Source organism: Amphiprion ocellaris, chromosome 12, assembly GCF_022539595.1.
Source record: "Amphiprion ocellaris isolate individual 3 ecotype Okinawa chromosome 12, ASM2253959v1, whole genome shotgun sequence".
NCBI classification, from domain to species: domain Eukaryota; kingdom Metazoa; phylum Chordata; class Actinopteri; family Pomacentridae; genus Amphiprion; species Amphiprion ocellaris.
In genome coordinates, this window is record NC_072777.1 from 33,354,382 (window position 1) to 33,377,909 (window position 23,528).

Below are 23,528 nucleotides of genomic sequence, written 5' to 3' on the forward strand. Positions count from 1 at the left end.
ATAGAAATCATTCGGTTAAATTGTATTAGAGCTTAAAGTTGTGCATAATTAAAGGCGTGGCCACTTTAAGTTGCGTACTGCCTGACAGTCTGTGGTTTGACTCCACTCAAGCTCCAACTCTGTGCTTGTATTTGGATTAGCTGGAAGTTAGGAGGAGTCAATACCAAGATGTCCAAGACAACACTAAGCTTTGAAACAGCTGTTCAGGAAATTTTGTAGTGACATCATGGAGGGTTCATCCATCTTTATATACAGTCAGTTGTAGCAATGTTCCTTCCCAGCCCTGCAGCTCAGTAATTGGACCTGCTTTTCTTCTATATATTGAAGGTCTTTTCAGATGGCGCCATATAGCCCCAGAACCAAAGGTCTATTTAATTCTATTAAAGGCAACACATTCGACTACTACTTAGACAGTATGGCAAAGACTCCAGCGAGCCTGTTCAAATCTCTTTCTGTGTGTAATCCCTGACTTTTCTACCCTTTCTCTTTCTCCCTACTTTCCTTTTGAGTGTCCTGCTCTCTTTCTCAGCTAAATCTTTGAATGCAGAGTCCGTCCTCGCCTCTTGTTACACCTTCCTCTCCCCCGCCCATCTCTCTGGCCCTGGGAAGAATACCGAAGTTCTGAGGGAAACCAGCGCTGCTTTGGCGGCAGGATGAGAGGGCCGGGGCTGTTGCTGAGTGAATCCTCCGTTTCCCCTACTCTCACAGTCTTTCTCTCTCTCCCCTGTCTGTCTCCTCCTAGTCCAAGTGAATCAAAGGAGATCAGCTCCCTTACAGGCCTGTCTTAGAGGGGTTTGACAACAGAGGAAGGAGAGCGAGGAAGTGGGTAAGTGGGGGTGGGGGTGCTCATCTGATAGAAGTAACTCAGAGGGCAACGGAGAGAACATCAAATGAAATATACTTAGTTCTTCTGGTCTTGTTTTTTGACTAATTTAATATTTTTAAAAACCCCATCTGATGGAGTTTGTGTTGTGTATATCCGTGCTTTGCTCTGCATGTCTGCCTGTTAGGATATCTTAATAATTCTTTGAGATAAAGAGAAAGTCTCGGCTGAATACAATAAGGTTTCCACTTTAATTTCCCCCTCACGTAACTTTAAGAATGTAAAAATCATCTTGTTCCACATTGTCTGATAATATATGTATTACAGATTGTTCCAGCTCCTAATTGAAGCTACAGTATCGTATGTTGAGTGAAATATTCAAAGCGAAGACTTTTCATTTTTCATGGCTATGCTGGTCCATCAAATCGAAATATTCTGTCTAGGGCTTTTCCCAAATTCATCCTGACATACTGTATGTGGCATCTTTGAAACTTTGACATCGCTACTAAAATTTAATACAAAGTTCTTTGGGTTCGAATAAAGTTATGCTGCACAACTCAAGTTTGTGTTGAGTGAACCTACCAGTTCCACAACAGTGGTTAAAAGGTAAAAGAGGAGCTTGAGTTTGGTTTTACTTACAGTTAACATGCTAATCTAATGTACAGTGAAATCACTGAGTTGAGCTCAGGATGAATCCAGTACAATCATATATTTTCATCTGTAGCAATTTCCTTTTTTTCATGCATGTGACTTGGATTATTACAGAGCTTTTTAAGTTGTGCTGCCTAAATGAAACAGTATTTGCAGTGGTGATATCACTGCAAGCATGAACTGATCTAATCAATTAAGTAAATAAAGAATAGGGCAACAGACAGTCAGCTGATAAAAACACAATTTCTTATACTGAGCCCGTAAGGTACTGTGCATGGTTTATGTATGGCAGGAATGTTTCCTGAACCATAATTTAAATGAAGATAATAACAAGAAATAGTCTATCTATCTGTCCGTCCGTCCGTCTATCTGTCTATCTATCTATCTAGAGGTTCTCCACAGTGCTACAGGTAAATGTCTTTTCTTCTTCTATAACTGAATAGGTTGTTTGATCCTAATCACCAAAAAGCACAGAAAGTACACACATAAAATAAACTGAAAATGAAAAACTCTGGTTTGTCTAAGCAGAATCCAACTATAGATTTAATTTTAGGCATCTACATCTAAAATGCTACTAGAACAAAGTAGATGAATGGAAAACTCAGTTGCGACACACCTTTCCAGTAACCACGGCATTGTTAATTGGAACAATGAACATCACCAGAGCACAATGGCTGCAGTTGCAACTAGAACTACTGTCTACTTAAGAAATTGTCCCACTCTCTACTATCTGGACTAGAAGCCTCAGCCTCACTGGACAAGGGCTCCTCACAAATCTCAATTTAACTCCTGGATAAAGCTTATCATGACCACCATCTTTGTTCAGTTTCGGGTGTATGCAGCCATGATTTGCCTTTCATTGTTCCATCTTGATGTGATCGCTCCAACATACACATTGGCTCATAGTCTGTCAGCCTGTGCTGTTCAACTGTCTGTCTGTCTCATCTCCAGGCTTCGCCTACGTATTTGTTTGCATGTTTATTCCAGTCTTTGTCACTACTTTGTGTCCATCTGCCTGTCCATCTGTCTGGATGAGTAATCAATAGTCTCTTCATTTTACAAATGGAAGGAGATGGGAGGAAGCTACCTCAGGAAGCCAATCAGATAGGGTAAGTGGGAGGGAAGGACATTTCAGATCCAAATCAGCTGAAATGAATCACAAGGGTGCAGCTGATTCATAGGGCAAAGCTTGATTTAGGGCTGGATAGACATGATTCAACAACAAACTGGCTCTGTTTCATATTAGATGTACTTGTGCTTTTGACATTTACGAATGGTTGCAAACTTCAGTGTTTACAAATTTTCTGCACATGGGTCCACACTGGTGCACATGTGCTCACTGATGACCCCACATTTTTCACATCAGTTAGTAGTCATTTTTAGTTTAAAAATGACAGACAATGTTGAAAATACAATCCAAAGTGAAAGGCAATCCAACAAAAGTAAATACACAAACTTGTGAACACTGAAAGTAAATTGAGTACACCTGTGGCTTCCAACTAGCCTAACTGCATGAAAATGGTTCTTAAAAACCGTGTGAACAATAGAACCTTCTCAATCTTCAACCAGTGGGTGTGTCTATCTGCATGTCTGCTTTAAAGTACCACTAATCAGAGCCATAATGGCCATCTTTTGCAATGGACAGCAAGCTACTGTCATATTTCAGCTCTGAAAGTCAGATAGGCATGTGTTTCACAGTCGGCATAGGGATTATCAATGGAAATTGGAGTTCTTGTAGACAGTGTGAAGGACAGCCGCCTCTATAGATGGCATCTGTGAAAACATCCTTGCTTGCTCTTAGGCACAAAACTACAAGATAAAACTTTGCGAAATAATCTGAAACCAGGAGCATATTTGTTGGTCAGATGAAACAGAGATGCAATTGTTGGGTTCAGCACGTTTGGTGTGAACCTGGCCAGGACAACCACAATGAATGCACAGTCCTGACAGTGAAGCACCACAGCAGGAGTGTGACAGTATGAAGCTACTTAAGTGCAAATGGAGTTAAGAAGATGTCTTCTTTGGATATACTTCAATACTGGATGATTCCCAGTCTGCAGAATGTTGGAAAAAGAATATTCCTCCATGACAATGAGCACATTCCCCAAAGTGTCTTTTTTGGAAAAAGTGCAAACTATTACTTAGCCAAGAGTATCTGACTATGATGCAATAGAACACCTTTGGGTTTTTTAAGAGAAAGGTAGAACACAAGGCCTCCAGCAAAGAGCAGATGAAAAATAAATAGTCTCTGAAGAGTGGCAGAACATCTCTCCAGATATCTGAGCTACACTAGTATCCTCCATGCCAAGGAGGCTTAATTTTTTCATCAAAAATAAAGTTTGACATATAAAACACTAAAAATTAAAACATTTGAATCTCAGTAATGAAAAGTGTACTGGCTTTTGCTGAGTTCTTTCTGTGGAGCCTACATTTTTAATGTCGAAAATCTGAACTGTTAGTTTTTATATTTCCATAAGCACAAATACCAAACTGTTCAAGTTAAAAGCAATACAATTATCTAAGGTGATAGAATTACAATCCTTTCAACATTTGAGGGATATTGCACAGGTGTGTACTCACTTCTGTTGTGTTCTGCAAAAGCCAGACTGAACATTAATCCTAGGATTTTAGTTTACATTTAAAAGTATACATATTTTCACTTTCTCATTATCTGGATGGGTCAGAGCATAGTGGCTGAACACAACATCACCAAATGTGTTGCAGAACAACATAAAGAAAAGAATCTGAGTGGCCTTCCTGGTTCATAAACCAAAAGCATTTCAGAGTCTGCTGTACGGCCATGTAGTGCCCTTTAAACTAATACAAGTCTGTCTCTAATGAATCTTAGATTTGCACAGATCCGACCTACACAGGATGCTTGAAGTGACTAAATGTAAATGTGGTCTCATTTGCTCAGTCATCAGTGTGCTTCACTGACATTGGAATCCAGCCATACTGCATAATATTTTTGCATGCAGCACAAAATGTAGATTTTTGCCCCTTATCTTTTGGAGTCAAGTTTAAGAAGGCCTGTTTTAAAGCAACTATGCAATAGAAGTGATTACAGTGGCCAGCAAAAGTAAGTTTGGGATCAGTGTAGTGTATGAAGAAAGACTGAGGAATCCAAACAAGAAGATGAAGACATTCTTTTTACATTTTTTGTAGCTCCTTTCTTGCTCTGTGTCCTCTTCATTTAAATGCTGAGAGGTCAGCAAGTGTAACGGAGGAAGAGGGATTACAGCCCCAAAAAAGGGGGTGAACCCAAACCCTCGTTGGGGAATTTACACACAGGCGATGAAAAATGGCTGCCTCGAAGACTACATCACTTGTTCCCACCTGCAGTCTCTGCAGCTTACGGAAGCGCTTCATCCTGAACTGTTCCATTTTCAAAGCCACTGCCTGGTTCCATATTCATAACCATTCCTGTATGAATGTCCTATTCCATTTCAGCCCACAGACAAATCACCTGCTTAGACCCAGAATTCTAACCCTGTTCTCTGTGCACTGATTGATCTGTCTCCTATCTCCCCGCAGCAGCTTTATTTCAAATCTGAAAGCAAACATTAGCAGCCCGAACATTACGCTTCTCCCTTATATTCTATCTCTTTTCCCGTCTCTACATTACATCTCTCTCTCTCTCTCTGGCTCTTGCTATCACATCCAGGAATCATCCGTCAGTGCAGTGAGGGAATAATAGGAGCTCCCTCTCACTAGGTCGAAGTGACTGCTGTACCTTCCATTACAACTGAGACATGAGTGATTGCCTCGGAGATACAAAGTAGGGAATATGAATGAACTGGGCTTCGTTAGAAAGAGAAAGGGTGGTGCTGGCATTACTGGTGGCTACACCTTTGTTTAAGGCTGGAAGCTGTGGAATTTCTCCCTCTCTGATGCACTACATCTCCAATAAACCTGAGAGTCGTTCCAGGGCTTTGATATAAGATGGCGCCCCTCCTCTTCTCTAATACATATTGGCTTTATCTTCCAAACGGGGGCCACTTCAATGAAATGTGCAAGTTCTTTTTTCCCTCTTTCTTTTGGATGGCATCAAAGCTCTTTTCCAAGGGCCCCTTGAAAAACAAATTGTCTCCCTCTTGAAAGCATATGGCGGTGGTGCGTGCTTGGTGGAAATAAAGAAATGTCCACATGATTTATGTGCCATATGATTTCCAGTACAATTGCAGGGAGAACAAAAGACGAAGAAATGTCTTGTGCTTCAGCATTGTATTGTACGTTGCTTTGATAAGCAGGCATTCTTTCTGCAAATGAAAGAAATGTGTCATCTTTTTCGAAAATTCTCTGAGCTTTCATCACTTTGTTTGTCCCTCCGTGCCTGCTTTTGTTTCACCCGCTCTGCCTCTGAAGTAGTTTTTGCAGGGCAGAGGGTCTCATTGTATCTTTCTGTGTCTGACTTTTTCTCTTCTTTTCTGTCTTTGTCATTCTTGCCATTCAAAATCTGGAGTCTGGCCTTTGTCTCTGTTCGAACACGAAAACTTTCAGTACAAAGACACAGGATGGCAGATCTAGATGGATGACATGAAGTTCTACCTTTTCCTGAACCTCGTCCCAGTACCAACATACATCAGTCAGTCACAACATTAAAACCAGTCCACCTTGTTTTACCAGAACAGCTCTGACCGATCAGATCTGGACTCTACAATCAGGCTTTGAGCTTGAACTTTTTTCCAGCACACCCCATTGATGCTTGATGCTCGGAGATCTCTGGAATTTGGAACCTTACAGAAACAACACCTGAATTTCACATGGTTTCCACATGTGGTACCATGTCACAAACACTACACATTTTCTAAGATTCATCATAAATGCAGTAATGTGTGGACCATTTCTCCAGGTGCAACAGGTCAAGGCAGGAGTTAACTGAAGGAGAGATGAAGCTTGCATTCACTCATGTGTAACCCATGGGATAACAATTACAATCACAGGTGAGACACAGAATCCAGTGTTTTTCCCATGAAGCATCTCCCTCTGTCTTGCAGGCACAGTGTATAGTGTGCACTGTAGTAGTGTATTTCCCTCTGGTTCACAGATAGTGTTGGCTCAATTGTGAAGGTTACTGGTCACAAATTCACGGTTGAAGCTCCAGCACCACCAGGTTTAACCCTATCTGTTGCACTGTTGTGTGTTTTTGTACGAAATGACTGCATTTGTTGTAATCAGTGCAGTGATAATGAAGTAGATTCTTTTGTTTTACATGAGGTCCACATATAATCCCATGGGTTGCACATAGGAGTACACGCTGCCACTATGAAAGTGTTCCAAAACTGTATGTTTCTGTTGTTTAAAGCACGTATTTTACTTGTGTTCCACATTCTTTTCTGTGTGATTTTAACATGTTTTCACATATTAAATTTCGCTTGTGCAACAATGATTGTACATGTGATCATGTGATTTTTCTCAAACCACTCCCAGACAAAGTTTGCAGTGAGGCAGAGAACATTATCCTGCTGAAACAGGTCACTATCATCAGGGAATACTGCTGCCGTGAAGCGGTGCACGTTGTCTGTTAGGTAGGTGTCAAAGTAACATCCACAGGAATGCCAGAACATTGCCCAGAGCATCACACTGCCTCCACCGAGTTGCTTTTTTCTCATCATGCATCCTACTGCCATCTTTTCCACAGGTGAGCTGGCACACACACCTGTTCATCCGTATGATGTAAAAGAAAATGTAGTTCATCTGACCAAGCACCTTCTTTTATTGGCCCATGGTCCTGTTCTAATGCTAATGTGCTCGTTGTAGGAGCTTTTAGACATGAGCAGGAGTCAGTATGGACACTCCTACCAGTCTGCAGCTACATAACACCATATCCAGCAAGGTGCGATGCCCAGTATGTTCTGGTATCTTTCTGTCATAGCACCATTAAGGTTTTAAGCTTTTTAATCCAGATATGGATCACCAGTTCATCAGTAAGCCTTCCTTTGACCACTGTTGGTAGGTTCTGACCACTGTTCCCTCTAAGCTGCGCGCGTGCGCAATTGCGCACTGCTGACACGGTCTCCGCGCACAGAAAATCTGCGCTGCGCACAAAAAAAAAAAAAAAATCCAACCTAAATTGTAAATAAAATAAACACGTAACAATTCATTCTGTGCTATTTTTCAGTGTGAGTCAGTGAGTGACCGGTGACTGGCTGCTGCAGCCAATGATGCGATTCACATACGTATTTACCATAGACTGTATATAATGGTATTTACGCAGCTAATCAACGTCAGGCGTCCTTATGTGCAGCCATCGTTGTTGTCATAGATATGAATGAGTAGATAGGACACGCCCATAGATATGAATGAGTAGATAGGACACGCCCCTTTGAGCTGCGTGCTACAGCGAGGCTAAGCTAGTGGGGGCAAAGTTTCAGTGCATTCTGTTGATGTAGACGGCGTGAAAACGGAAACAACAAGTATGCCAGCTCACTGTGCTGCATACAGTTACACACTGCGTCGTACGATAGAGACAAGGAAACTTGGAATGACTTTTCATAGGTAAGAATAGTTTTTGGCTCTTTTTTCATTATGAAATCTTGTTGAGAGCTTCCAGTCTATGAGAGCTAACTAGTTAGCCACTAGCAAAACGCTAAGGCGAGCTAGCAGCTTGACAACCAAATACCAGACGATTAATAGTAGCTGTAGTATAGTTGTACAAGCAGTAGTAGTAGTACTAAAAGTACAAGCAGCAGCAGTAGTATAAACAGCTGTTAGAGTCGTAGAAGTAGTATCAGCATTTGTAATCGTATTACAAGTTGTAGTAGCAGTGCCAGTATCAGCAGCAGTAGAGTGTAATACCACTACTACTAGTAGTAGTCACATTACTATTACTACCAATAGTAGTTATAAAGCCTAAATCATGTATATCCAGATTACCATCTATGTTCTTCCTCCAAACCCATTTTATGATTGGGATTACAGGCAGTTCTTTAGGACTGCTCTCAAATAATTGAAATGTTACTAAACAAGGTTATACTTATCAAATCAAATAGCTCTGGTCTCCAGTATATTGGCGAATTTGGTTCTTTGTACTTAATTTATTAGCATGATTTCTTTTTAATATGTCGTGTACAGACTTAATTACTTCTCTGTCTACTTTTCTTACTCCATGTAGGTTTCCCAGAGACTATGGGTTGAGGAGGAATTGGAAGTTTGTCGGCTTAGACCTGGTGTCATTCCATCAGTGTTAAACTTCCCGGCTCATCTTGGAAGAGTACGTGCCAGAAAGACCACGACCAAGCAGCCTTGAGATCTTAGACAGCGTCTCCCTCAGGTGGGTATCAACGGTGTTCACGGTCAGGTCTGTGGTCATCCTGTCAAAAAACAAAACAGAAAAAAACCTAGATTATTAATCAACATGTAACCAAAGCACTCTGGGTATAATGCCATAGTATAGGATGTAGTTCAGAAAATGTCAAAGTATAGTATACTTTTCAAGAATAACATAGTATGGCCTGTAGTTCATAGTATAGCATGTCAGCAAAAAAACCCAACTGATTATTATGTGGTTCAAAAAGTGCAAAATGATAGGATGTTGCCTAAAATTGTCATGTATGATATGTGGTTCAAAAAATTTCATAGCGCAGTGTATTGTCAATATAGTATGTTTTTTTTAAGAAAACACCAGAGTATGTCGTCTAAAAAATGCCATAGAATAATATTTCGTTGCACAAATAAAAGTATAGTAATTTTTAAAACTGTTCAAACTCTTGTATGTTGCTAAAAAACAAAAAAAACTGAAAGAAAAAAATGTCATACTAATATGTCAATTTAAAGTGTCGCCCAACAAACATCATAGTATAGCATGTCGCCCAACAAACGTCATAGTATAGCCTTTAGTCCACAGCTGTCTGAAGTAGGTGAGGAGCAACAGAAAAACAGTCCAAATGCTGGTTTCCAGAGGGTTAGACGAGTATTTATTTGAAAGTCTAAGTTTACAACAGCAGAACATGTGAGGGGGTTAAAAGCAAATGGGTGTTAGTAAAATAAGAAGAAATAAACACAACTGAAAGTGAACTTCACGTTGACATTGATGGACATTCCAACCAGGAACAAAGTAAAAGATAATCAATATGAAAAAAAACTCTTCCTGTTCACCTCTTAAAACCAAAAACACACAGCAGTAGCATCCTAAACTAAAACTACCAATGGGTTCCCTGTTTTCCTTTCTGAACAATTCAAAGGTCCCTCTCTATCTCCCCACACATCCACCAACCACTGGAACACATCTCCAAAGTTCTGCCGGGCCAGCTCAGCTTCCCCTCAGAAGAAGTGGCGCCACCTGCCAGATGAAGGAGCCTTTTGAGAGGCAGCTGGCATCGTGATTGGACTGTACTTTGGTCTGTTCCAATCCAGCTTCAGCTCCAGAGACGGCAGACGGGACAAGTCAATGGAGGCTGGGTGGATGAAGGCCTGCAGCTGAGTACAATCCAGAAAACAACAGAGGAGGAGTGCAGGGCCAGAGAACAACCAGAGTAGCATCGTATGTCTCTTAGAAAACATCATAGTATAGCCTTTGGTATGAAAAAACGCCATCATATACATCGTATATTGTACAAATAACAAGTCAAAGGAAAGAGACATACATTGTAGAATTGTAGTAATTGTGGGCTGACTGATTTACTGATTATCAGTATTTTATTTTTTACTGATTTACGGTAATAAATACATTTAAAAATGGTGCTACTTTGGCTCTGAACCTTTATCTACCTGTGGTCGCTCTGTCTTCTGGAGTGATTTGATTGGTTATACGTACGAATAAAACTCCTTTAACGTAACATCTGTAAACAAAACAAAAACGTACCAACAACGTTTTCTGTTAGAGTTTGTGCTCTTCTAAGTTTAACTCCAAGATTTTAAATACTTTCATTTACTGCAAATGAATATCTACTCCAAATGTCTCACTAATAATCATTATCAATCTTAAAAACCCACAAAAACACCCCTCTATACTCGATCGACACTTAGTACAGTCCGGTTCCCCCTTCTATAAATCTGCTTGGAACCTTCCACTTCCTGTTTGTCAAAGTGGCCTTCTACCTGGACAGGTTTTGTTGGAGCTCATGCAGCAAACATTTTGGGTAACTGCACTTTAATATGGATGGATGACACTGAATTAGAGTCTGTTTTAATGAGACTGAGTTAAGATGTGTAGCTCTGTCATTAAATAGTAAATTATTTCTCAGAATTCACAGTGAAAAGTCTGAAATGTTTGCTAGGTTAGCGTCCCACATGTTCTTTGGCTCAGCTAAAGCTAACTCTCTCCAACTTCTGGATCTCTTGAGTTGCTTGTTGTTAAAATATCTTGCTAGAGGTGCTGAAGCTCAGAAAGTCTGAGATGTTTGTTCAAAATAAGCTCATTCTCAAGTCTTATCTAAACTGTCCTCTTTTGTTTGAACTTTCCCTAAACTTAGGAGTTAATGACAGAGCAGCACATCCAGACTCAGTCTCATTTATGTAGAGATTAAACTTCAGTGTCATTCATTGATGTCAAAGTGCAGTTTTTCAAATGTTTGTTGCACATGCTCCCGACCAAACCAGTCCAGGTGGAAGACGATGTGAAGAGAAAGCTCCAGAGGATGAATATCACACATTTACATTGGAAATTAATGTCCTTTAATTAGACATTGTAATGAAAAAGTTGGATTTCCCTTTAATGATGTTCAAATCTTTGTTGAGTGTTTTGTTGATGTTGGTTTCTAAATGTTTTTTGACACTCGGCCCCAAAGATTAAAACCTTCTACGGCTCAGAAGCTGCAACAATTCACACATTATCAACAATCTTTCTGACTAAACTAAGATAAAAAGTGAAAAACTGCCTGATTACTGCATCATGAATGTAAATCTTTTTGGTTTTTATGACAGTAAACTGAATATATTTGGGTTTGACATTTTATAAACCAAAACAAGAAATGAATTACTGGAGAAAACAATCAACAGATTAATGGACAAAGAAAATGTGTTTTCCAACATATATGGGTGAATTACACCAACATTACAAGATACATACAATTTAAATTCTATTTTATTCATATAACGCCAATTACAGGTCAAATTGACTCTCGACGCTTTATTTTTATATCTTTTTGTCATACTGAAAATATGACAAAGTAAGAAATTTAAAGCTCTTGACTAACCCAATTTATTATTTGGTTTTTAAGAGATTAATCGATAATTGAAATAACTTTCTCCACTAAAACTAATAAACATGAGGTCAAATAGAAGGAAGAGTTTTAAATACTGCAGTCCCACGACGACAAGAATAAAGTTTGTCAACAAAAAGTAAATCTGCTGGTGGATTCCATTAAAGTCCTAATAAATGATAATAAAGTGTGATACTAAAGGTTTGTGGTGCTAAAAATGTACAAGTAAAGATATGAAGTTGAACATGTGGATGGAGGTTGATAAAAGTTGACCTCCCTTCATTTCTCTGGAGCAACTCCATGGATTTTATGGATGGTGGTTAAAGACCTGCTCTTCTAGTGGTCTTCCTTCTAGTCGCTGTAAAAAGTCAGTCCATCCTGGCCGACTTCAACACCTCTTCATGACAACTTGTTCTGCCTCCGACCTGGTGGAAACTCCAGAAACTCGGGAAAACCTGTGGAGACTCGAAGAACTCGTGGACACTCGAAGAACTCTTCGGGCGGGGGAAGGTGTGGTGGGCGGTGGGGGGAGGCGGGGGAGTAGAGGGGTGAGGCCGCCACCCACCTCCCCGCCTACTCTCCGCCCTGACTCCACCCAGACTCCGCCTTGGCTCCGCCCATGTGGTCACTTCAGGAACTGCGATGCCAAAGGGACGACGAATTTATTTCTTTTTATCTGATCTGTAGCTCAGTGAGTTAAGGATTTGCCTATGGAGCTGCAGGTCGCTGGTTCAAGACCAGACCCTTCTTAAGTTTTTGAAAATCCTGACAAAGACAAAGAAAGAAAAAGGCCGGTGGTGGGACTCGAACCTGCGACCTACCACTTGGTAGTCCGTCTTCTTATCCCCTGAGCTATACGCTCAGATACTAATTCTTCTTTTTTTTGCGCATTTATCATCTATTTTTTGTCGTTTTCGAGTTTTTTTTTTAAACGTGTCTCGACTCGACCGTTTTTCTCAGGAGGTTGGACTTCAGCCTTTGTGCTGGAGGGTGGAACCCTCAGTTCCAAGACTTTCCAAAGCCTCCACACCTCCTGAGTCCTCAGGACCTGAGCTTTCACACAGTCTGAGGGCTGAAATTTTCTAAGTCCCACAGTAGATCTCTGTTAGTTTGAACCTTCAGACAGTCTGAGGACTGATATCTTCTCAGTTCCTGAGTAGTTCTCTGTTAGTTTGAACCTTCAGACAGTCCAAGGACTGAAATCCTCTAAGTTCCTGAGTAGTTCTCTGTTAGTTTGAACCTTCAGACAGTCCAAGGACTGAAATCCTCTAAGTTCCTGAGTACTTCTCTGTTAGTTTGAACCTTCAGACAGTCTGAGGACTGAAATTTTAAAAGATTCTCAGTACTTCTCTGTTAGTTTGAACTTTCTGGTTAACAGAAGCCTTAAAACTTGTGACCATGAGTCTTGATTTCACATTTAGACCATCCATCTGAGTTCTTCTCAGACCTTCCCCTGTGGGTTTTTTAGAAATCCTTAACAAACTTTGATTTTCTTCACTGAACAGTGAAGTTTGTCGAGATCAGAAGGTAACATTAGTTTGATAAATGCCTTCAACTACTAGTAGACTTTATGTGGAAAGCAGTTTTCTGAAATGAGTTCTTAGTAAATCTATCCACAATCAAACCAAGAACATAGAAAGAGGAAATGTTTGAAGAAACAACTTGATGTTTTCGTTTCAGACTAGAAAATGCTTTAAGACTTTTATTTGTTTTTGCTCTTTTTGATCGTTTGTCTCTTCTGTTTAATTTGATCTTGTAAAGTCTAACTGGTGTCTTTTCAAATGTTTTGTCTTTAGTTTGATTTTTCTTAAACGTTTAGTTTTGTTCTTTTCTCGCCTTTTATTCTTTTCTAATGTCTGATTTGATTTCCAAATGTTTTGTCTTTTTAATGTTAAATTGGTTTTTCAAATGTTTTATCGGCTTGTTTGAGTTTTTTTTCCTTTCCCAATATTTAATGTTTCGATTAAATCTTTAAGGGTTTTCTTCTTAAATGTTTAATTTTCTTTTTAAATGCTTCATTGTACTTTCTGTTTAATTCTTATTTGACGTTTTATTGTGTTTAAGATGTAATTTTCTATTTAAACATTTAATTTTTTAATTAAATGTTTTGTGTTTTTAAAGGTTTAATAATCTAATTAAATGTTTTGCATTTTTTAAAATGTTTAATGTTCTTCTTGTTTAACTGTATTTTTTGTCTTAACTATATTAAACATTACATACAATTACATTATATTAAACAGACAAAATATTGAATGAGATAATTCAACAAGATACAATACATGTCATTATGAAATTAAACAAAATTTTTAAAATACAAATATTCAAAATTACAGATAAAATATTTTCGATAAACATTTAAAAAAATACAGTGAAACAAGAAGAACATTAAACATTTTAAAAAATGCAAAACATTTAATTAGATTATTAAACCTTTAAAAACACAAAACATTTAATTAAAAAATTAAATGTTCAATTAGAAAATTACATCTTAAATTTCTTAAATCTTTTTAATAATAAAACTTTTTAAAAGTGTAATTGCATTAATTTTTTTTCCCTTTGATTTAATTGCTTTTTGTTATGTAGTTTATTTCTTTAATCTTCTTTTTCTGTCAAGATTTTAACCCCAACCTTAAAAATGAAATAAACCCTTAAATCACAATGAAAATACTTCTGTTGTCACAATCATGAGTTAGTCAATTATTCACTTTATCAATTCAACTTTATTTGTTTAGCACCTTTTACACAGATGACAAAACTAAACAAGCAAAGAGAAAAAAAACTATGCTAAAACTATGATTAAAACTCAAAAACATTTTTTAAAAAAATGATTTAACATGGTAATAAAATCTGTTGTGTCCAGGCGATGGAGGAAGTTTATTGAAGTCTTCTTGGGCTCACATGGTAAATCATTTAAAAAGAAACTTGATATTCAATCTAAGGAAACTGGAAACTGCAGAGACAGAAGAACCAACAATATCTCCTGTTTTCTCCTTTAATGAGTCGACTCTTCTTGTGCTTTCAGACCAAAGAACTACAGACTCTTCACAACCTGCTCAAACTCTTGGTACAGGACCTCACCACACGGGTCAAGAAGGTTTCTGTCTCATTTCTACTCTGAAGCTCACCTTCTCCTGCTCAAACTGCTGACAAATGTTTCTGCTGCTCTAAAGTCTGGTCTCCAGAACTTCCTAAAAACTCTCAAAGTCTCTTCTGCTGCAGGCTGCTTTGTAGAACTGTTCCAGAAAACCTCACTAAACCACATGGAGGGGCCTCAAGATAGTCGTCCAAATGAAACCATACAAAAACCAAACTAGTACAACCTAAACGCTAAAGTCTCCTGCAGCCTACCAGAGAACCTCTGAGAACAGAGAATCAGGACAGGAACTCTTACCTTCTGGACAACCAATGCTGGTTCTCAAACAAGAATACAGAATGTGTCTGACCAAAAACCTCTGAAGACTCACTACAGCCAAGATAAAGACACAACTCAGCTGCATCAAATCCACTAATCACTGCACACATTAGTACCATGTGCTAACTGTGGCTAAAGAACCACATTTACCAAGACAACTATCCAGTACAAAGCCCTAAAACACACCAAGAAACACATTAAAGACGATTTTACTGCTGGAAGCTGCAAGCCAACGCCTAAAGAAACTAAAGCAATGGAGCCAAACCCGGTTCAGTGGTGAAGAGAAACAGAGGAAATGTTTGTCTGCAGCTAAATAAAGCAGGAAGACACTGAGCTGCTGAGGTGTTCCTGATAACACCAAGCTGCTCAGGTGTTCCTGATAACACCAAGCAGCCACCTGGATAGCCAATAGGAACACAGCTTACTGGAAGTCCAGAGGGCTGGCTTAGTCAAGGAAATTTAGTTTAAAGTTGAAGCAGAAAGTTAATAAAGAAAGTTGAAAACCACCTTCTGATACCTGAAATCTCTGAGTTTTCACACAAAGAACACCTGAACATGTCAAACTGGTTTCATAGTAGAACCATCATTGTAAAAACGTCATAGTATGGTGTGTTGCTCAAAAAACATTAGGACCCAGCTGTCAGGGGACAAACATGTAAGAAACATGAGAACAGAGAGAACCCAACCAGTAGGTCACAGTTTATCATCCCCCAGTCATCTCCTGAAGTCCATATGGTGAGAGACATCAGTATCTGGTTGTTCATTTACCAGAGGATGCTTATAATCATGCTGATGTGGTCTGTACTCTACAGTATTTTAGTGACTCAATAAATGCCTAAGTTGTTTTTTTTTAAATGCTTTTTAGTTTTTAATAAACATTTAACAGCCTATATGTAATCAATAAATGGCCTTTGCCTATCTTAAGAAAAACTCACTCAGAACTCTGATATGTTAACAGTACTAAATAAATCAATAAATACATGCATACACACAAAAATAAGTTAATACATTAACTGTGTTAAGATAAGATTTAGATTTTTTTTAAAAAGTTGTTTATTTTTTTGCAGAATCCAGTATTGCTCACTGGTTGGTCATTACATTTTATTAGTTTGATTTCACTGTTTAAAATGATGCCACCTCTTTTCAGACAGAACCTGTGATAATAAAACAATACAAAATTTTTAGTTCCGTGTTAATAAAGCACTTAAAGCTTTAAGTATGGCTAAATGCTTTTTTCAAAATTAAATATATCACTCCTTAGGTGGTAGTGGCCCCAAGTTCAGTAAAGTTGGAAAGATATTCACAGATTCAGACTTCCAGCATCAATAACTCATTAGATATAGGTTGTCAAAACATAAACGGTGCCTCTTTCCCATTGTTGCAAGGCAGACAATGTGCTACAAGCCCAGTTTTATCAAAAGTAGCTGTCTTTCAAGCTACAGGAATAACATTGGTGTCTATGGAGTGAACAGGGTCCGTCTGCAATTTGCAAAACCTCTGCAACAGTAAAGAGAGACAAATATTCAATAACTTCACTCTTATACATTGTAGTGTCACTAAAATCACTGCAGCCTTCAACTGGCTCCTGTTGACAAAGTGTTTTAACAGAAATGTAAATGCTGTAATGTGATTCTTTTAATGAACCATGTAACTTGAATGGATGTGATGCTGGTGTGACCACAGTGCACACGTCTGATGTTGCTCACAGTGGTCCAAGGGACGCTCAGGGAGTTTGTGTGTTTGCTCAGACTCAGGAAAAATTAGAGGGAACATTGGTTCTGACCTCTGCATTCTGGGAACACCCCACAAGACCTTACAAAGATGCTCTGACCCAATCTAATCTTCACAATCTGACTTACGTCAGACTCACTCAGATCCGTGTGCTTCCTATTTTTCCCGCTTCCATCACATCACCTTCAAAAACTGACTGTTCACTTTCGGCTTCATACATCCCAACCCTTGCAGCTGCCATTTTAAGAAATAATCAGTGTTATTCACTTCACCTGCCAGTGGTTTTAATGTTGTCGCTGATTAATGTATTTCATATATATTGTAGTCATTTAGAAAAATTTATCTACTTTTTTCATTCTAACAAAAATAAGAAGCGAGTTATTGGGAGAAATTTATTTCTGATAAAACTTTTAAGGCTTTGGAAAGACACATTTTCTGTCCCCTACATTATGAAAGCCTGTAAATTATCAACCTTCAAGCTAATATAAAAACTAATATGCAAAATATTGTCTAGAGCAAAGTGTAAAAGCCTTTCACCTTCTTATGAATGTAACAAAAGCTCGGAAACTTGAGCCATGTCCGTTTCTTTGGATGTGTCTAAGACTTCCAGAGCTACACTGCATCTGGCTCCCATGAATTATTTGTGTGAGGGAACTGTATGCCAAACTGTATGTGTCTGCGGATACGCCTTTGTCTGCATGTGTGATCTCTCTTCACGCAACCATCTGGCCGAAGTCTGAACCACTTAGGTATCACACGGTCGGCCCTGCCAGGTGTCAGGGAGCGCCGGCGCCCAGGTGGTGGCGGCGTCTTGCCAGGACCTTTGCCTGTTGGGATCCGGGGTGTCAGACGCTACAATTAAAGCAATATTTCATTTTGATGTCGATGATTTTTAGTTTACGTTGAGCTCACCTTGACATGACTCCGTGAACAGTTGACCCTTGGCATGAGCGAGCTGTGCAAGTTTGTGAAAGTGTAGCCGTCCTTTCAAATCAGTGCAGAATATGGAAGTGGGTTTCAGTCATAGTAATAATTTCAGATTTTTGTAAATTGTCCAGTGTATGTTTTTTGGTATTTTAGTGATCTCAGGCAGTGGTGGAAGAAATAATCACATTCTTTACTTAAGTAAAAGTACTAATACCACACTGTATATGTACTCTGCTGCAAGTAAAAATAATATATTAAAAGTACTAAGTAAAAGAATGTCATGAAAATGTGCTTCTATTGTACCAATATCCATGAATTCAATCCCCTTTGTTTGCACAGTCACCTTTTTTTGCACTACCTTATCGTGTGTTTACATTTCCTAGATATTATTTATACATTTTCTCATACTGTGTAATTTATGATTTATTTTATTCTATTTCATCTTATCTCTTATTCTGTTTTAACTCTGGGGGTAACACTTAAAGTATTAAAAGTTAAAGTATTCAATGCAGAAAACTGAACTCCATTAGGAACCTTTAGACTATTATGACCTTTGCACAATTTTATTCTTTATTTTATTGTGTTTCATTTTGAACTATTTTGTGGCAGCAAGCAACTAATGCATAGTTTTCTTGTGGATTAATCAGATTATTTTCACCACTGTTTGATTCATGATTTCAAAATTTGGAAAGTAGTGAGAAATTCCATCAAAAGTGGTCCAAACACTGTTGAAGTTGATGCAGATTATCTGTTGATCAACTAATTAATTGCTTCATGTTTAAAATAACTAGCAACTAAAGCTTTAAGATAAATGTGCTAAAGTGAAAAGCGATATATTTCTCTCTCAGATTATGGTACATGACAACAAAGGGGGAAAAACATTCAAACCACACATTCAGAAAATGTTTTCAGGATGTCATTAAGGTATTAGGTGGTAGAATGTTTTTTAAAGAACGCCATTTAAATAATAAAAGTGGAACATTTTGCCGGCAATATTATGAGAATGTTTTAGGGATTTTGTTTAGGTTACATATAAAATCCACAGAATATGTTCATCCACAAAATGAAGGACAAGCTTCAAACATGTTGTAAATTGGTTGTTTATTAACCCAAGCCGCAATATTTTCCCAAATCTTACAGTGTCATTATACCTAAACACATAGTTTTGTTGCTTAAACCAAACCTCAATCTACTTGCCTTGAACACGAGGGGCCACAGTCCAGATATTATACAGATTTATGGACATGAAGCCACACTATGTGGAAATGAGGCATTAAAGGATGCAAGGGAATTTTTTTGATGGAGAAAAAAACTGGTATGAATATGTAACTTTAATACGCAGTGATTAGTTTTTAGGGGTATAATGAACGATCAGAGAGGGAGCTATGATGACATATTTTCATAAGACACTCACAGAACGTTTTTAGAGAATGTTAGCCTCCAATAGAAGGACATTCTGGAAACTTAAAGTAAACCCTACTGCTGCAGAAGGTTGTCAGAATGGTCTGAAAAACCAAATAAAACAAATCCAGCTGGACGTGTACTTTTACAGGATTCAGACAATTCATAGTTCATGTTCCCTGCTAAAAGTAAACTCTTCAGGGAAACTCAAATGACAGCAAATAAGAACCACTCACCAAAGAGGATATTCTGCATGTTATGTGTTCTTCAAATGGCATATTTTAAGCTTGTGCTCTTGTAAGAGCGATGGTTCTCATCTCAGAGCAGCGATTTCTCATGGCGAGCTCAGTGATTGATGCAGCATTACGACACCGGCACCTCTCTGCCGATTGTCTATTCAAGCTGCGAGGTATGTGGTTTAAAAAAACATGCAGGTACCCTGCAGTGCAGCGAGTGTGCTCTTGGTCTCTTTGTCTCTCCCTCACCCCCTTCAGATGTATGTAGGTGTTAGGACTACAGTCCATGTGTCAAGATAACCAAGCCTGACAGGTGCTTCTCCTCATTATTCAAATAGATTCTCAACAGTGTGAGAGGGAGTGATAGATGAAGTGCCTTCATGTGCTCTATAAGTTGCTGCTTACACAGTATATGGTCTGAATGTATACTGATGTGTCTATATATGTGCATAATCTGATGTGCATGTGTTGTGCCCCCACCGTGGGCACTGATGGTTACATTACACTGACATTTACAATGAAATATCACCCTCTTATCATCTGTATACCATCACATTTTTCCCCATAAGCTAGACCTATTGATCTAAATATCACATCCATCCTGCTTAGCACCAAAGCTGCGGACCTCGCACGCAACAGTTCCCAAACAACGGGAGATAAATGAATGTCCATTAAGGAGGTTAGCCGGGCCTGTTTGAGGACCCAACCTGGCCAAATTGGATTCTAATAGATGTCCTTGATAGTGTAATCACTTTGACCCGCTAACGGCCTCTTTAGTGACCGGCCAGCCAGACAGGCAGCAGGGATTTGAGGCAAAATAAGTAGAATTAGGATCAATCAGTATCTTTGTGTGTGAGAGGGAACACACAAGTGACCTTCAGTGTAGAGGTGTTAAATCGTGATGCAGCATTATTAGGACCCTCATGGATTATTGATGGCAGCACAGCAGGTGGTGTCCGCTGGCTGCAGGCTTGTTGAAATGTATTGTTCAGACTTACAGTAGCAATACATACTTCCCACACACATTAATCACGTTATACTAACATTCAGCCTATTAAATATTAAGCTGCAGCCAGCCAGGTTGGCTTAGATTAGCTGAGCACAAAGACTGAATCATTCTGAACTGCTAGTCTGACTGGAAAAAATAACAATAACCATTTAACACCACAACATTCCATTTTTACAACTCAGTTTATCTGCAACAACTAAACAACGTGTAATAATTTACAAGCTGTAGATATGCTGGTAAGCAGAGTTTGTTATCTTCAGATCATAGACTGTATATAAAAGCTGGCTGTAGCTTCAGGGTCTGAAAAGTGAAGCCAGTGCAGAAGTGACCTAAACCTGTATTCTCTTGCAAAAAGACATCTCAGTGTATAAAATGTCTATGAGAAAATGACCTCACTTCTCACTGAATTTGTTACCTCAGTTAGTATTTTCCTGATTATTTTCTGGTCTCAGTTAGGGATGTCTTCATCCAATCTCAGAGATCGGGATTGGAGCTGGTGGAGACATTCTTGGAATGACCGATTTTAGAATTTTTTTCTATCATAATATACAGTATAATAATTTAATAGATTTCATGATTCAATTATTGATCAATCAGCAACTGAAAATATGTTTGGATATTTTCACTTCAGCCAAGAGACACACAGTTTGTTTAGTTACATACACCACTAGGATATACAAATAATGATGATGCCAACTTTATTTTTATAGCACCTTTAGAAAATAAAGTTACAAAGTACTATACAATGGAAAAGAAAGGCTATCCCAGTCAATCCTCCTTCATCTTAAATGCACTAGCCGGAGATAAAGAAGCATCACATAAGTCCTTGTCATGGTGCCCGTTGCTAGCTAAACCCCCACAATGCTCTCTGCTTGCTAATGAAGCTAGTCCGAGTGAATGCCTGCTCCAGTTACTACAGTATTGGTAACAGTAAGAGGCTCCAGTTGGCTGTGCAACCAGGTACTACAGCTAATCTACAGTACATTTTCCCCACATGCATGTAGAGAATACAGTTTGTCACGTTGTTTTGGAGCTTGTGGAGCTGCGGTACGCCCTACCATCAAGACTACGTATCAGACGATGCCAAATCAGAGCTTGACAACAAGATTTACGACCACCTATGTAACATTAAGGAATAGCTTGGATGCAGAAATGCATTTTTTTGCTATTCAGTTCTAGTCCAGTATATACACTGAATTAGTTTCAATATCTTTAATGTACTTGTAGTATGTAATACCTAGGAAAAGGATGTTAGATTGGGACTTAGCATTGGCAGATTCAAACAAATGACTCAGATTGGATTGAGTGCAAAAACATCCGAAGTCTCAATTACTAATTTCAAGCCTCAAGAAAAGACATGATGTTAATTTTTTTAATTATAGATCCCATTTCAAGGAAAATTGATGATAAAGCGGAGCATGTTTCAGTGCACATGTAGCGTTAGTGTTGCCACCTTTCAGAAATGAAAATAAAGGACGCCCACCACGGCTGCCCGGGACCACAGTTCAATAAAGTTGTAAAGATATTCACAGATTCTGACTTCCAGCATCAATAACTCAGATAAATGTTGCCAAAACATAAACAATGCCTCTTTCCCATCATTGTAAGGTAGACAGTGTGCTGCAAGCCCAGTTTTATCAAAAGTAGCTGTCTTTCAAGTTGCAGGAATAACACTGGTGTCAACAGGAGCCAGTTGAAGGCTGCAGTGATTTTGGTGACACTACAGTGTATCAGAGTGAAGTTACTGAATATCTGTGTCTCTCTTTACTGTTGCAGCAGTTTTGCAATTTGCAAACGGTCCCTGTGCTCTCCATAGACACCAATGGTATTTGCGTGGCTTGAAAGACAGCTACTTTTGATTAAACTTGGCATGTAGCACATTGTCTTCCTTACAACGGTGGGAAAGTGTTACGGTGGGGGAAGCAGGAGAATCCAAGTGCAGACACACAGAACTGGCTGACAGGTGAATAACAGATTTATTTAAACAACAACTGAACCAATACATTAATGGGGAACTGAGCTGGGGGGAACAGAACTTAACCAACTACTAAACCTCTAATTCTATGAATACAAAAAACGGAAGTTTACAAAACTGAACTGAATTACAAAACTAAGCTGGGTAGGGGTACTCACAACATGGGGAAACTGAGAACCAAGGGAGAAAACAGGCTGGGGAAAATCCATGAACAGGTTGGAGCAAAATAGAGTCCAAGAAGGGGAAATCCAGGAGGGGGGAGAGCAACAGAGTCCATGGGGCTAAAGCAGTCCGGAGGTGGCAGGCTTGGTGGGGAGAAACAGAATCGAAGTAAGGATGTGAATCTATGATCCAGCAGGGAGTGAATGAACGGGCAGAGCTTAAATAGGTGGAGGTGAGGTGAGGTGGAGAACAGGTGAATGGTGTGAACTGATTGCTGCAGCTGAAACTCATTGTAGCAATCAGCAAAACAGAGTGCAGGCAGGTGAAGCAGGAGGGAGAGAGACAGGGAGAGAGAGAGAGACATGAGGGAGAGAGACAGGGAGAGAGAGAGAGAGACATGAGGGAGAGAGACAGGGAGAGAGAGAGAGACATGAGGGAGAGAGACAGGGAGAGAGAGAGAGAGACATGAGGGAGGGGTGACAGACAGAGGGAGCCAGAGAGAGAGACAGGTCAAAACAAACAGATGAGGAACAATGGGAGAAAAGAAGGAAAAAGAGAAAAGGAGGAAGAAGGGCAGAGGCTGGAGCAGGATCATAACAGAAAGGGGCATTGTTTATGTTTTGACAAAGTATATCTAATGAGTTATTGATGCCAGAGGTCTGAATCTGTGAATATCTTTCCAACTTTACTGAACTTGGGGCCACTATCACCTAAGGAGGGGTATATTTAATTTTGAAAAAAGAGTTTAGCCATACGTAACGCTTTAAGTGCTTTATTAACACGATACTAAGCGTTTTGTATTGTTTTATGATCACAGGTGTTTCTGAAAATAAGTGGCATCATTTTAAACAGTGAAACCAAACTAATGAAATGTCATGAGCAACCAATGGGCAATACTGGATTCTACAAAAACATAAACAACTGAATGCAGAGAACTGTACAAAGAAATTCTCTGCAGACAGTTATTTTTCATCTAAATCTTATCTTAATACAATTAATGTATTGACATATTTTTGTGTGTATGCATGTATTTATTGTTTTATTTAGTACTGTTAGCAT

General features: G+C 38.9%; 1 long non-coding RNA gene across 1 annotated transcript; it reads left to right on the top strand.

Annotated features, from left to right (window-relative positions):
• Window positions 1–862: 862 nt before the first annotated feature.
• On the top strand, window positions 863–17,345 carry LOC129350131 (uncharacterized). The gene is made up of 3 exons (XR_008603399.1): window positions 863–7,972; window positions 8,589–8,747; window positions 14,639–17,345. It is a non-coding gene; the product is annotated as an uncharacterized LOC129350131 (long non-coding RNA).
• Window positions 17,346–23,528: the final 6,183 nt, after the last annotated feature.